The 15,923-nt window shown below is 44.1% G+C and overlaps 1 protein-coding gene across 1 annotated transcript in view; it reads right to left on the reverse strand.

Annotated features, from left to right (window-relative positions):
• CDH11 (cadherin 11) overlaps positions 1 to 15,923 on the reverse strand; it is a 152,018-nt gene that overhangs the window by 83,396 nt on the left and 52,699 nt on the right. Inside the window, exon 2 of the mRNA XM_068993399.1 lies at positions 3,833 to 3,960. The gene's annotated coding sequence lies outside the window, so the exon portion shown is untranslated. The remainder of the gene's footprint in view (positions 1 to 3,832; positions 3,961 to 15,923) is intronic.

The following is a 15,923-nucleotide window of genomic DNA, read 5'->3' on the forward strand; positions in this document are numbered from 1 at the left end:
CAACCTCAGTTGAAGTTTGTCCTTCCAGTACTGATTCTGGCAAAGGTAGGACATTTCCACTGTCTGGCACACGGGAGCTTCCTAACTCTTGGTTGATCACGTCAATGACAGTCACACGATACACACTGAAGATCTGCAAAGGAGTCAGCAAGTGAACTGACTGTCTGTTTATGATTCTCATGGCACCAGCCACAGACAGAAACTTGGCCTCTTTCTCCACAGTGGCCTACATCCCAAAATAGGAAATGCCTTCACAGACAGACCCAGCAGGCAGAGGGGGTTAGGAGGCAGGCTGCCAACATTTCAAACTGTCAGGGACAGTGCAGAGCCTGGAGGATGCTCCAGCACAGGTGAGTTGCCCCCACTCCAAGCAGCTTTTCAAGATTTTTATGCAAATGAAAGAGAATCAGTGACCTGTGACAGAACAGCCCCTGCTGAGTAATCAGTCAGGAGGGTCTCAATGTGTGTACACTTTTCATGAGTCTAAGAGCAATTATTTTTCACTTTAAGACATTCTATCTGTGCCCCACTGCCCTACTAAAAGCTCAGTGAAATAGCACGGCCGGGAAGCTCTGTCCTGTAGCTGCTTAGGTCACCCCTCCCCTGCTCTGGGAAGATGCCTAAGTCAGTCAGATGTACCAAGAACAGAAGTTCAAGTGGATTTCCCTAGAAGTCAGCTGGAGAGCTGATCCTGTAAGTCCAAACCATTTCACCACCATTTGTAAAACGTGTTTCTCTCTCTCTATGCAATCCCCATATCCCTCTTTTCCTATTAGGATTCTGGGTACTTTATACAGAGCTCCTTGACTATAAGCTCCTTGAAGAAAATGAAAGCTACTTTATCCCTGCCGGTGTCCCCGTACATCATAGGCACCTGTTTAAGTAATGCTGGCATCATGAACAGATTGAGGATCAAGAATCTGAGTCTTGAGCCAAAGTTGTAGGTTAGTTTCATTTTGTTCTTCCAAAACCTTATAGTATGATCATGAATAAACCCTTTCCTCTCTCTAGGCTTAAAAAAAAAAAAAAATCCTCTGTCTAAAACAAGAAGATTGTTCTGAAAGATCAAAGGACTGTTAAGGACTGTTCCATCTGTACCATGCTGTGTTTTTTTAAGGGTGCTGCAAACATCAGAATAGTTTACCTTCCTCTCCTTGGAATAAAAGCGATGCGGAACGCTTAGAAACAAGCTATTCTTAATTTCAAAGTGGAAGAAAAAAACCTAAACAATTTCCTAGAAGATAAATTAAATTGAAGTACTTTCTATTTAACTTCTGACTCTGTTCCACTGATACTTCATTCTAATTGTCAGTATTATCAAGAAAAATAGGAAATGTCAGTTGCATGTCCTATTGAAAAATTCGAAGGGCTGCTGAAATGAAGAGACCTATTTGGCTTGGCAGAAATGAGATGATCGTCATTCACAGGCATTTCCACAGGAGGGATGCGTTTCCTCTGCTGAGCCAGGCTTCAGAGCAAAATATGCTAATGTGAGAGAAGCCAGCCACGTAATTTCCAAATCATATTGGTACATTTGCAGCGAAGTATGGCCCTGCTTCCACTAAGAGTGTTTTCATTCAGTGGTTTACTCCCATGACAAATGTCGACCAGAACGTGAGAGAAGCAGATGGGGGAGGGCTCCCCAAATTGAAATTTTGTCCCCAAACAAACCCACATTAAAACATGAGTGAAAAACATCTGGAAAATCACCAAAGATTTACACGTCCCAGTCACAGGGGCTGACCATCTAAGTAAAAACAGCTTGTGTCGGCTGCAGAAAAAGTCTTCAGCCTGCCATAGAGGACATGTCTTTTGTCCATAATGGACCAGATTCACTCATGGGGAAAACAAAAGAGAGGAGTGCGCAAAGATAAAAGCTCTGGCTAAAGTCAAACTTCCGAAGATTAAAAAAAAAGTATGGCAATATGGCCATAGGCAAGTTACTTATCTTTTCTAAAATTCAGTTTTCTCATTTATAAAATCTTAGATATTAATAGTGCCTATCACAGTAGGTTTTTGCAAAGATTAAGGGAAATGATACCTTTAAAGACCTTATGTTCCTGACATAGCATAAGCACTCAATACCTGTTAGCTGCCAGTGTTGTGACTTTTCTCTGTGTGGTAACATCAGGGCCCCTTTCTTATCTTAAAGTCTCTATTCATATGTTTAGTAAATATTTATTGAGAACCTACTTGGGGCCAGAATAGTGCTTACAACCAGGAACCCGGTGGTCCCAAAATAAAGCCAATCCTCAAGAACCTCCAGGTCTGACAAGGAAGACAGACACCTAAACAGACAATTACAACCCATGTGGGAATCACAGTAAATGGTATAATCTTGATGACTAAAGCCCGGGAGACACCCATACCTCAGTCTTCAGCAATCAGAAAGAAATCCTTAGAGGTAGTGAGGTGCAAGCAAAGGTATAAAATGAGTGAAAGGTAGCTTGTGAGGAAAGGGAGATCACTGGGCTCTGTGAAATAAAGGTCGTGCCTTGGAGTAGACATAGAGTGGATGAGTACAGTGAAGGCCAGGTGTGCAGAGACAACAGCTGAGTGGGGGTCTAAACAGCAGAACACTGGGCCCATTACTAGAGGGTCCTGAAAGCTTGAGAAGGAATTCAGATGCCTCAAAGTGAAAGGATTAGTAGCAAAGTAACATACTATCTGGATTTAGGGACACTGTTCAGGATATGTATGAAAGATGGATCACGCTGGAGTTGGCAGAGGGAAAAGTAACTCTAGAGGCATAAAGATCTGTTAGGTGGCAACTGCAGCAGAATCTTGGAGAAAGGGATTCTGGCTTGCATTTGATGGTGGCAGTGTGGGTAGAGAGAATAAAGTGTTTCAGAGATAATCAGAGAGTAAACCAATTGGAATCAATTACTCTTGGAGATAAGAGGTATATAGGATGCACTCATGTTTCAGATTCAGTGAATTTTGATGCTGGCACTGAAATGTGGCACACAGGACAAGGTAAAGGTTTAGGGGGGAAAGATCATGACTTGCATTTGGCCTCTTCATCTAAGTCACTTGGTGGACACTCACGATGAGATGAGTGTCATCTCACATGGACACATGCAAGGGTGAGTCTAAGACAGTACCGTGTGGCAAGTTATGCTGCTAGAATTAATTCTTCAAGTTTCATCTGAATATTTCAACATCCTATAAAAATAGCTTCAGTTACTAGTGAGCTGATAAAGGAGGTGAATGTACCCATAGAATCTGAAAACTTATGGACCATTAGTTACTCTGGACTCAACCACCTTCGTGGCCCTGAGAAGAGTTTGTTAACCCAGGGGCACAGACAGTGAACGATGGAGCCAGGTTTGGAGCTGAAGTCAGTCTCCCAGCTTAGGATCTAGAGCTCTGTCTTTTGAGAGCTCAAAGATTCAGCCTCCTAGCAATGTCTTTTCCTTGCGGGAGGTAAGCCACCTGGTACACATTTAAAGAATTCTTTCAAAAGAAGAAAAGGGGATAAAGAACAACATGGTAGTCGTGTTAGTCTCTCCAGCCAAGTTTTTGCTAAGGAATTATGTAACCCCTTTAGTTCCTTCTATCTCCTATGAATCTTCTATGGTCCAAAAAGAAAAACACCCCAAACAAAAAACTATCATCATCTTTGAACAGGGACATAATAGGTGCTCCATAAAGATAACCCAATAATAACAGGAATAATCACATTCCTCAAAGCCCAGGATTACTGCCCTGTCAAATTCTACTTGGGATCTGTGAGGGCAGGCACATTTGTGGGATGGGCCTGGAAACCATCATTTCTGTCCCTGCAAATAGAGTAACATTTGATACACTCAGTAATGCTGGTCCATCTTACCTTCTTCACCCATTGGATACTTGCTGCCAGTTTCTGTAACACAAAACTCCACCCATCTGATTGGTCATTCAACAAATGGCAAGTGGAAGGATCGTCAGGAGACCTCTGAGCCGAAAATACAGCGATTTCTGCAAAAAGTGAAAGGATCATTAGTAACCTGGAGGTGACATGAATCAACAGAATGATACTCTCCTAAACACTGGGGGTACACAGTTGCATAGGACACACTTTTCTCTTTGACAATAAGGGTCCCTGTATAAAGTGAGAGATGTAAATAAATGACCACAATGGTGTGCAAAGTGGGAAAAACTTGTCATGAATGTAGAGGTACCACAGGATGGTTTGATGAACGTTATGCATTCAGTTCTTTGATAACAAAGATAAAAGCAGTCATATAGCCAAAGTCTTATACTATGCTACAGGCTTTACACGTATTTGCTCTAGCACTAACAACAAACCTGTGGGGGAGATAGGAAATCGTAGAGTCAGTTGCTGATAGAATCCGCATTTTACTGGCCTCCAAAGCCAGTTTCCTCCCTTCTAAAGAGAGAAGCACCATCCTGGTGCTGTCAAATCCTGGTGGAGTGACAGACTCAAGGGCAAAGGGTGACAGCGGTGGCGGTCGTGATAGGAGATGTCATCCCCGCGCTGGCAGAGCAGAGCGCTGCGCTGACAGAGCTGCAATTCTTTATCAGGACTACATTCCTCTGTGTTCCCCCTCCTGCTCCACATCACATTCTGGAGTTTCTGTGTGTGGGGGCTGTGTTCTGCCTGGATGCTTGTCTGATTCATCTTCATATCTCCCGAAGTGTCTACCACTTTTCCTAGCCCAGAGCAGCTGTTCCATGTATATTTGCTGAATGAATGAAGAGAGGAATATGGAGTGTCTGAACAGCTGCCATCTTCAAAAAACCAAGGCACTGAACCAAGGAAGGTGCCGCTGGCATAACTTCCCGAACACGACAGCAGAAAGGAGTTCTTGAATGTCCTTCCTCTCTAGAACATCTACTTTCGAGGATCAACTCAGGCTGCGCTAAGGGCTTAAACAGCTTCTTACTTTGACGTTATATCCGTCCCACAGTCGTGTCTGACTTTTTTGCAACCCCATAAACTGCAGACAGCCAGGATCCTCTTTCCATGGGGATTCTCCAGGCAAGAATACTGGAGTGGGTTGCCATGCCCTTCTCCAGGGGATCATGCCGACCCAGGGATCAAATCTGGGGTCTCCTGCATTGCAGGTGGTTTCTTTACCATCTGAGCCATCAGGGACGCCCACTTTGACTTTATTGTCCTTCATTTTGCCAGACCCGCTTTTCCTTGTTTCATCTTGGCTCTACCTATCAACTCTTCACATGCAATGCCTTCTCCAAAACAACAGAGGCAACAGCAATATGGGAACCGCATCTGCACAGGGCTGAGGGTGGGCTGTACATCTACTGAAATCTGTTCACGGCACCTTAATTTGGTGACTGTAGCAAGAACAGTAGGACTGTCCTGTGCGTGCGTACTCAGTCCGTCAGACTCTGCAACCCCATGGACTGTAGCCCACCAGGTTCCTCTGTTCATGGGCTTGTCCAGGCAAGAATACTAGAGTGGGTTGCCATGCCCTCCTCCAGGGGATGTTCCCAACCCAGGGATAGAACCCGTATCTCCTTTGGCTCCTGCCATGTGTGCTATTTCCAGGATGTCAGTGATGGAGCAGGGCTGGGGTTATTCCCAGATGTACATGGAGTCATGGAGAAAAAGCCAAGGGGAAGGACCTGTTCATAACCCCAGAGGAAGGACCCAACTCGCAACCATGTCATAGCTACTCTCCAACAGCCCTCCCTGGATGAATCACATGCCCAGAGAGCCATACCCTTCTGTGATCCCCTTCCATGTGACTCTAAATTGCCCTGGGGTAACCAGTGAAATATCAATAACCTCAGATATGCAGATGACACCACACTTATGGCAGAAAGCGAAGAAGAACTAAAGAGTTTCTTGATGAAAGTGAAAGAGGAGAGTGAAAAAGTTGGGTTAAAACTCAACATTCAGAAAACTAAGATCATGGCATCTGGTCCCATCACTAAACAGTGGAAACAGTGACAGACCTTTTTTTTTTTTTTTCTGTCTCCAAAATCACTGCAGATGGTGACTGCAACCATGAAATTAAAAGACACTTACTCCTTGGAAGAAAAGTTATGACCAACCTAGACAGCATATTAAAAAGCAGAGACATTACTTTTTGCCAACAAAGGTCCATCTAGTCAAAGCAATGGTTTTTCCAGTAGTCATGTATGGATGTGAGAGTTGGACTATAAACAAAGCTGAGCACCAAAGAATTGATGCTTTTGAACTGTGGTGTTGGAGAAGATTCTTGAGAGTCCCTTGGACAGCAAGTAGAACCAGCCAGTCCATCCTGAAGGAAGTCAGTCTTGAATATTCATTGGAGGGATGATGCTGAAGCTGAAACTCTAATACTTTGGTCACCTGATGGGAAGAATTGACTCATTTGAAAAGACCCTGATGCTGGGAAAGATTGAAGGCAGGAGGAGAAGGGGTTGGACAGAGGATGAGATGGTTGGATGGCATCACTGACTTAATGGACTTGAGTTTGAGTAAGCTCTGGGGAGTTGGTGATGGACAAAGAGGCCTGGCATGCTGCAGTCCATGGGGTTGCAAAGAGTAGGACACAAGTGAACTGAACTGAGCCAATGAAACATAGCAAAAGAGATACTATTAATATTTGATTTCAGAAGCTGAGTCCTAAACACCTGGTAACCTGTCTTGTGTTCTTAGAAAGGTTGCTCTGGGAGGAGTCAGCTGCCATGTCTGGAGTCTGAATGCTCTAGATCCCCATACTGAGAGGAAGCTCCAGCTAGCCATGTGGAGAAGCTGCACAGATAGCTAGAGAGACGCCCAGCCATCCCCAGCTGCTGTGGGCATCTAAGCTGAAGAGTCTAGCGGTGAGTGAAGATGCCATCTTAGACATCCAACCCACCTGGAACTTCACGTGACTCCAGCCATCCGACTTTACACCATGAGACCCCAAGCAACAACTGCCCAGATGAGTTCACTCAGTTGTAAGAGGTAAGGATAGACAGTTGTTATAAGACACTAAATTTGGGTATGGTATGTTACCCAGAAATGGATAAATAGAACACCATGAACAGGGATGGAACAGGCATTTGATACTGTCCTTACCAATGTAGTCTCTTTAAATGCATATATCCACTCTGGGTAGCATGAACCCATCGAGGTATCTCACCCCAACCCCTAAAAAGATCAAACTTTTGCCCTGGGCATCTAGCCCATAACACCCACAGTGGGATCAGAATCCAGCAGCACTGACTTCAGAGCCTGTGTTTCCTCTGTTTTCCTTCTGCTGTCTCCAATCAGTTCATGACACGTCTATACCTGTAGCCAGTGTGTTTTTAAAACTTTAGTTGTCAAATCTATAAAAATGAATTGAACTCCCACTTTGCCTTGCATTCTCTAGTGTTAGTCGCTCAGTCGTGTTCGACTCTTTGTGACCCCATGGACTGTAGCCCACCAGGCTCCTCTGTCTAAGAGATTCTGCAGGCAAGAATACTGGAGTAGGTTGCCGTTTCCTTCTCCAGGGCTCTTCCGTGTAAAACATCTCTTATAAAACTCCTCTCACCAAAAGCCCACACTAAGAGCTTTGGAAGGAAAGCAAAAATAAATGGGTAAGTTGTCTATGAATTCTGATTACTGCAAACTTTTGAGAAAGAGGGGATTTAGGTTCTATGGACAATGTTGGTATATAATTACACTGTGTTTCTTAGAGAAAAAAATGAACAGAAAAAAACCTAAGTTGTTTTTGTACTTTTTCAGAGTTGATGGGGAATAAAAAAAGAGCTCACTGGGTCTGAGAGAGCTGGGCAGTGTACTACAGATGTTCTCTTTTTGCACTGTTGGTGTTCTGGGTTGGAATGTTCATTCCCCTGCCTGCCCCTCACATCTAATGACTCTCCAAGACCTGGAATCATGTGTTCCCTTTTGTGACAGGGAAATACAACCCAGCGCTGCAGCACCCACTCCTACCTACTCTCAGGGCACGGTCCTTTAGTCTCCCCAAGCCCTGGGTACCATCATGGGCTGTCTTCACCTACTGCCCTGCCCTCTACCAGCCCCTCCCATTGCCGTGCTTGGCCACCCACACTACTGAGCCTCTTAGAATCAGACTCTCCAGGCCATCTACTAGTTCAGACAGACTGAGAAACAGGAAAGAGAAATCCACAAAGCCAAGGGTGTGAAGTGGGATGGAGAACATACTTGGCAAGGGTATCAAAATCAAGGAGGAAACTCAGCGGTGGAGGCAAATTTCCTTTGCTGCACTCTGACTGTATGGAAGGCTTGGTACACACAGGGCCACATCCTCCCCTCTGACCCCTGAGTCAAATTGCCATCCCTCTCGTAAGGTTTCTGCTCCAGATCAAACGCCCGGCTCCTAGCTCTCCACGTGTGGGTCTTCTTCTAGAATGTGGACTCAGCCAGGCCAGGTGTATTCCTGGATCATTGTCAACAGCACCCCACCAACACCAACAGCAACATATAGTGCTGTGGGGGAGGGTAAGCACTGAAAATATACATGAATTAGATTATATCAGTCTCCACTCTACGTACTCCATCAGCGCCTGCTTCAGGATCCTCAAGTCACTTACTGTGTGTATAAGTATGCCACAGCAGTGATGGGTATAAAAGGGAAAGAACTGCCACTCAGTCGGGGAGTGTTGCCCAAGGAGAGAGTGACAGCTCCATTTCATAGGTGAAAAAACTGAGGCTGAGAGGTAAACACCCAAACATATAGTGCCATGAAGCAACAGATCAAATCGCTAAAAAAAATCCATTCCTTTCCCGCCAGCTTTAAGAATCCATGACAAGACCTACTTGCCGGGGTAAATCATGCCTGTTCCTCTGAAAGGTGATCGCTCATTTCTACTTTTTGGTATAACAACACCATAGGGAATCTGAGATATTTTGGTATGGAACTGAGTAATACGAACTATGATTAAATATATTATTATTGAATAAATAAAATATCAGCTTCTTGAAATTTTTATTGGGCAAAGAATTCAAGCAAAGGCCATACCCTTTCCTGTTGGTCTAGGAATGCCAAGCTGTGCTGCTGACACTGCTGTGTGTTCCTGCTCTTCAGGCAGGAGCAGGGGCAGAGGAAGCTGAGACTGGGTGTCTGTAGATGGGGGCTACTTCCTTGTACGGGGGTCACATGTTCCTGACATTGTGGAAGGGATGAATAAACCAAAGCAATACTCAGCACTGAGTGTTTTTCTTTCCTGTTATCACCCAAGTTCCAAAGCCACATGATGAAGCGTATTTTGTAAGACAGACAGGTTTGCAGATTATGATTTAAAAAAAAAAATGAGGGAAGAAGTAAGTTATTAAATGTGAGGGGACAGGACTTAAAATCCAGGCTTTGCCTCTTCCAAGCTAATTTGACTTTGGCAAGAACTCTTTGAGCCTCAGTTTCTTCATTATAAAATGGGAATATCAATAACTTTTGTGGGATTGTTGATTATTGTAACGAATAGTGAGAATAAATACCTCACTTAGAATAGACACTTGATAATTAGTAGCTGCAATTACAAAAACATGTAGGTTACGCTTTTTCAATTGTGTATGATTAAAAAGCTTTACCTTTTATTATATATTTGCTATTTACAGAGCAAATATATGGTAGGTGGATCAGAGAAGGCAATGGCAACGCACTCCAGTACTCTTGCCTGGAAAATCCCATGGACGGAGGAGCCTGGTAGGCTGCAGTCCATGGAGTCGCTAAGAGTCAGACACGACTGAGAGACTTCACTTTCACTTTTCACTTTCATGCATTGGAGAAGGAAATGGCAACCCACTCCAGTGTTCTTGCCTGGAGAATCCCAGGGACGGGGGAGCCTCGTGGGCTGCCGTCTATGAGGTTACACAGAGTCGGACACGACTGAAGCGACGCAGCAGCAGCATGGTAGGTGGATAACCTTCATATATTTGTTGTTGTTGTTCAGTTGCTAAATTATGTCTGCTTCTTTGCAACCCCACGGACTGCAGCACACCAGGCTTCCCTGTCCTTCACTATCTCCTGCAGTATGCCCAAACTTATGTCCATTGAGTCGGTGATGCCATCCAACCATCTCCTTCTCTGTTGCCCCCTTCTCCTCTTTCCCTCAAACTTTGCCAGCATCAGGGTTTTTCCCCACTGTGTCTGTTCTTTGAATCAGGTGGCCAATGTCTTGGAGCTTTGGCTTAAGCATCAGTGCTTCCAATGAATATTCAGGGTTGATTTCCTTTAGAATTGACGGGTTTGATCTCCTTGCTGTCCAAGGGACTCTAAAGAGTCTTCTCCCGCACCATAATTCAAACACATCACTTCTTCAGCTCTCAGCCTTCTTTATGGTCCAACTCTCACATCTGTATGGGACTATATTTGCATATATTAATACATACTCATTGAATATATAATATTCATCCATAAGCATTTTTCACTCCATTACTTTTCAGATGAGGAAACTGAATTCTCAGAGAAGTTCAGGGACCCCTCAGAGTTCAAAGGCTCAGCTTAGACCTCTGCTTCCGTGAGACGTTAAGGGCTGCCAGCTGCCCACAGCTCGGGGCTCCCTGCAAACTCGCCATGGCTGGCTACTTGCTGCTTGTGCAGGATGACGCCCAACGTCTGGCTGTAATTACAAGGAAACATCCATAAAGAGTTCCTGGGCTCCAAATGGATTTGACACAGTGGCCCTTTAAATCAAACTCTTAACACGATTATCTTGATTTCTCTTTGGTAGTTTTTCTAAGTAAGCCATGCCTTTAGAGGCACCTAATACAAAGTGACAACCTTCGCCATTTTCCAAAGCACCGATGGACTGGCGTAGAGAGGGCCCATTGTCACCATGGTAATTACCGCACAATACCTGACGGCCAATGGACAGTCAGGAGGCGCAGGCAGCAGCTGAATCCGGCATTGTCCAGGCCCGATAAAAAGATTAGAAGCCCTGAAAAGCCGGGGAGCAGGATCTCACAGCTCTTTCGCTGGGCCCTGAAAGGCCCATTGTGCTGTCACCATAAATTCTGGGTTCCCCGGGCACTTGACAACTGAAGCCAGGGACAATAGAATTCTTGTGTCCAACAAAACACTCCTTGTCCAGTGTCAGCCTTATCAGCCGCATTTACAAATGTCTTTCGTTGTACCCAAATAATTCCCTATTAGAAGGGCTATTGGGAGCAGAACTAAATAAATATTCACAGCCTTTGTAATATCTTTGGGAAATGAATAAACAAACAGTCTCCTAGCATATGAGCAAACCTCCTGCTACTCTACATTTTATCCCTATTTCTTGCCCAAATGATGGAGTTTCTCTTTCCACCCTTTACCATATTAACAATTGCAATAGAGGATGCTCCAGTGTCACTTGTACCCACTACATGCCCCCAATATATATAGCCTTGGTGCCTCTACATGCATTTTCTTATTAATTAATCTTCCCGACAGCACTGAGCAGGGCTTGTTTTATTCTGCTCCTACCTCCTAAAAGAGAAAGGAATCAAACCTCAGAGAAGTTAAATAACTTGCCCAAGATAACAAAGCTAATTAACAGTAGAATAAGAATTCAAAACCACATTTCCCATGCTCCCAAGGATCTGCCTTCCCACTTCGCCATGACTTCCCTACTGAATAAAAAAGGAATACAATGTCAGAGAAACAGGAAACGCTAAACACATCCACTATAAAAGTCACATCATACATGAGTCTATTGTTATAGAACCTGGGAGCACTTAGAAAGAAAATGAAAAGCCTTTTTCCAAGAGAGTATATACATATATATTTTCCCCTAAAATAGCAGCAATTTTACTTTTTAAGTTTGGGGGGCCGTGGTGAAGAGGAGATGGAAAGCAAATAAAAATAAATATAATCTAGCTTCAGGAGAATCTTGGGGATGTCCACCAGATCAACTGGAAAAGTTGTAGAAAGAATTGCTGGGGTAAACAAAGCAAGCAGGGCACACGTGATCACACCTGTTCCAGAACAATATTTGCTCCTTCTTCTGAAGTTTATTTAGCTTGTCTCCTTGTCGTGAATGAACAAATATCTCAACATTTGACAGTAATGTACGTGACAAAACAGAAACTTCCTTGGACAGCAATCTTAATATTGTATTTTTGGTTGCACTGGGTCTTCATTGCTGCTTGGAGGGCTTCCTCTAGTTGTGGCAAGTGGAGGCTGCTCTCCCGTTGTGGTTCATAGGCTTCTCGTTGTGGTAGCTTCTCTTGTGCAGTGCAGGCTCTAGGGTGGGTGTGCTTCATTAACCGTGGTTCCCAGGCTCTAAGCAGGCCTCAGGAGTTGTGGTGCACGAGTTTACTTGCCTTAAGGCATGGGGATCTTCCCAGACCGGGGATTGAACCCGTGTCCCCTGCACTGGCAGGTGGGTTCATAACCACTGAACCACTAGGGAAGCCTAAACAGCAATCTTTACGTAATGATTTTGAGAATATTTAAACTGTAAATGGTTCCCTACCAGGTGAAGAAACATCCACACTGCTCAACACAGCTGACACAATTCTTCCTGGTCTGTCCCAGCTTCACCTCCTGCCCAGGTAAGGCCTGCTGTTCCCAGCAGGCTATGCACCTCCATTCCTCCCCACACATACTGTTCCCTCAGCTGAATTCCCCTCCCATTCATTGCTGGTATAACTGTGGTGGAACTTTCCCTGCTCCCTGTTGTGGACTTGGGCATCCAGATTCCCTCAGTATACCCTATTATGTCTTGATTTCTCCAATGGGTAGAGTTCTTTGTTATTATGGCTGCCTGCCCCTTCCAACATTGCATCTAAGAAAGCTTTGAGATCCTAGTAGACAGAAATCAAGTCTTAAAGCTCATTTTCTGTCTGTCCTGGGTCAGCCTGCTAACCCTCTAAAGGACTTGGCCTACAGGAGAAATGCAGAAATGGTAGAGGTGAAATAGAGAACCACCATCAAAGTGTTTGTTTTTTAAATTTTAGACCACTGAAAACCTATTGCTTTTTTACCTACTTGATGTCAAATGACAGGTAAAATTCATAATCTTTTAAGGACTATAATAAGACACTCCCTTGGCCCAAATTACTCAGCCTTGATAAAAGCTATGTGGAGCTGTTCAGTTTGTTTTCTAAAATAGTTAAGATCAGTAAAATGGACTATCATTTTGTAAGCAATTGGCTATTAACAAGACTGGGTAACCAATAGGTACTTCCTTAGTGACTGACAGTAAATCCATGTGTTTGTACAAGTACTGAGTTTGAAAAAGTGTGATCAATACTTCCCAAATACTTCTGATGCCAAGTGAAGCATTTAATCATCTCTGAGGACTCGAGGGTGTGGTTACAGTCACATACACAAGATGCTAACTCTTTCAGCTCTCCCGCACCCCCTGGAGCTGGGTGGCACACAGACACACCTTGATCCAAACAGCTAAGAAGATTTCTAACATTTACTGAGAGTTCACAATGTGCCAGGTCCTGGGCTGTCATGTTGAATTTAATCCCATAACCATCCTCTACATCAGGTGCTATTTTATTTCATAACGAGGAATTGAGGCACAGAAAGGTTGAATAAAGTTGCCCCTTATTCAAAAAGTCACGAAACAACAAAGCCATGATTTGGACACAAGCAGTTTGAACCTATGGCAATCCATCCAACCACGACATTCAGCTATTTTCTTCAGACATAAATTAGTGCACCAATTTAGGGAAATAATGCAGTGATTGAAAAAAAAAAGAGCAAGGACTACTCCATCACCTTACTAGGCTACTGAAGTATCCAGAGAGAGAGAGAGAGAACAGACACTGATGACGCACCACCCCCCAAATGAAATGATGAACAGCAAAGACCTCTGACCATGACCCGAGGCCCGAAACAGTAGTGTCATCAAATCTGAGCAGCCTCCATACAGCCAGGAAAGCCACTTATTTGCAAACATCTATATTTACAAAAATGGTCTTTACACACACACACACACACACACACCCACACACACTCTCTGAGTTTTTGCTATGTGCTAGAAACAGTCACAGTCTAAGACCTCTCTTTGGAAGGAGAGCAAACTGCACGGGCCATAGCAATATGGCTGATGTACGATGTAGTAGGAGAGGGTTCTCTCTTGAGGTCATTTGTTTCTTTCTTCAGAAGGAAACAAAACAAGGCTTCTCAAAAGTAAATAGGACTGTCCTTCTGCAATGTAAAATTAAGGAAAAGAAAATGCCATTTTGTTATTTATCTCTTAGACACTTACTCTGAAGATACAAGCTGTACAAATTCAAAGTGTCAACAAGCTCCACAAGGTCAGGAAGCCTGAATGTTTTCTTCTTTATTGTAAGTCAGGTGGACAGAAGCACAAACTAACGCTCCCAAATAACTTCTGAACAAATGATCAAAAATAAATAAAGAAGTGAGTCCCTAACACCAAAGTCCCACCTGTGCACAGGTGCAAAGAAGGCCCACTGTGGGTGGTGACTTGCAGTTTTTCTTCAGGAATAAATATGAATTTGGCCACAGAGAGGCTATGTGAGCCAGCAAGCTAGTCTAGTGGGCACTCTGCATCCTTATCACACCTCACTAAGTATGCTGGATTCATTCAGGGTCGGCAGGGGAAGTGGGCCATTAAAAGGTTTCAGCTATACTTTGCTGCACTTTATTGGTAGAATAATATTCTCCACTGTGTGCATCAATTTTGAGATTCTTAAAGAATGGCATGCCAATATCAAGAATCTAATATCCTCATAAGAAGCATTTTCTAAGCTATTCCCCCTGGACTCCCCTCCCAGGCAGAAGTATACACACACACACACCATCGTCCATTTCTTTCTTTCATCTTTAAAAAGAGATTCTTCAAATAACAAGTGAAGTCCATTTTTTATCAATTTCAATGGTAAGAACTGAAACTGAAGATAAAATGGCATTTATCACAGTTGCGTAGAGTGTGGTCATCTTATTAGACTGAAATTAGATCATTAATGTGGAAGTGACAGGCAAATGGCCTTTCTGTACTCAAATCAGAGGCTCTGTGAGGTCTTCCACTGTGCTGGGTGTGTGCTAAGTCACTTCCGTTGTGTCTGAGTCTTTGTGATCCCATGGAACATAATCTGTCAGGCTCCTCTGTCCATGGGATTCTGCAAGCAAGAATACTGGAGTAGATGGCCACGCCCTCCTCCAGGGGATCTTTCCAACCCAGGGATCAAACCCACACCTCTTGTGTCTCCTGCATTGGCAGGCTAGTTCTTTATCACTATTGCCACCTGGGAAGCCCCTGCCACAGAAAATCAGGCTGAATTTTGAAACAGGGTTTCTTTATGTTTTCTGGGCTTTGATATCTTTAGTTATCTGATACTGTAAGTGTGTAAGTTACACACACACACACACACACACACACACACACTATGAACATGCTGATTTCTTACTTCTTAAAATATTTAAACCACATTCCATATCCAGCAACTTATACAATAAATTTTGACCCAGGGCACTGGACTGGACTTGATGGTCAATAAGGTTCTTTCTTGTTCTGAGTCTACAAAATTCTGCAATTGAAGCAATCAGTTCCCCAGCTAAAAGCAGCTCAGCTCCTTCCAACAGAGTTCTGACCACAGTTGGGAAAATACTGAGCTAGAAGACCTCGAGGCTCTTTCCCTCCCTTATAGTCACTCTGAGTCTGTGATTTCATGGGGCAAACCAGACACCAGGATGAAGCCATCTTTAAAAGGACACTGCATAAGCAGGAGACCATGAGGGCAAACAAAGTCTTCCTTTAGCTCTCGGGGAGACATGTAAACACAGCCAGATTCCACAGCCCCTGACAAGATGGTCTGGTTACCTCAGGGAGAGCCAGGAACCAGACCAAGGGAGCGTGCCACCCAGCAAGCAGCAAGAGGGCAGGGGGGCCATGCTGTGGATTAGACAGACCCTGGCAGGAAGCGCAGCCCCTGCTGGGGTAGGAAATAGCAGTCCTGCCTGTTCCCATTTGGGACTTGACTCCTCACCAGCTCCATGACTCAGGACTGCTTCCTTATCTGACAGGCATCACAACACCCTTCGGAACCTCTG

The sequence above is a fragment of the Capricornis sumatraensis genome, chromosome 20 (genome assembly GCF_032405125.1).
Source record: "Capricornis sumatraensis isolate serow.1 chromosome 20, serow.2, whole genome shotgun sequence".
Classification (NCBI taxonomy): Eukaryota; Metazoa; Chordata; class Mammalia; order Artiodactyla; family Bovidae; genus Capricornis; species Capricornis sumatraensis.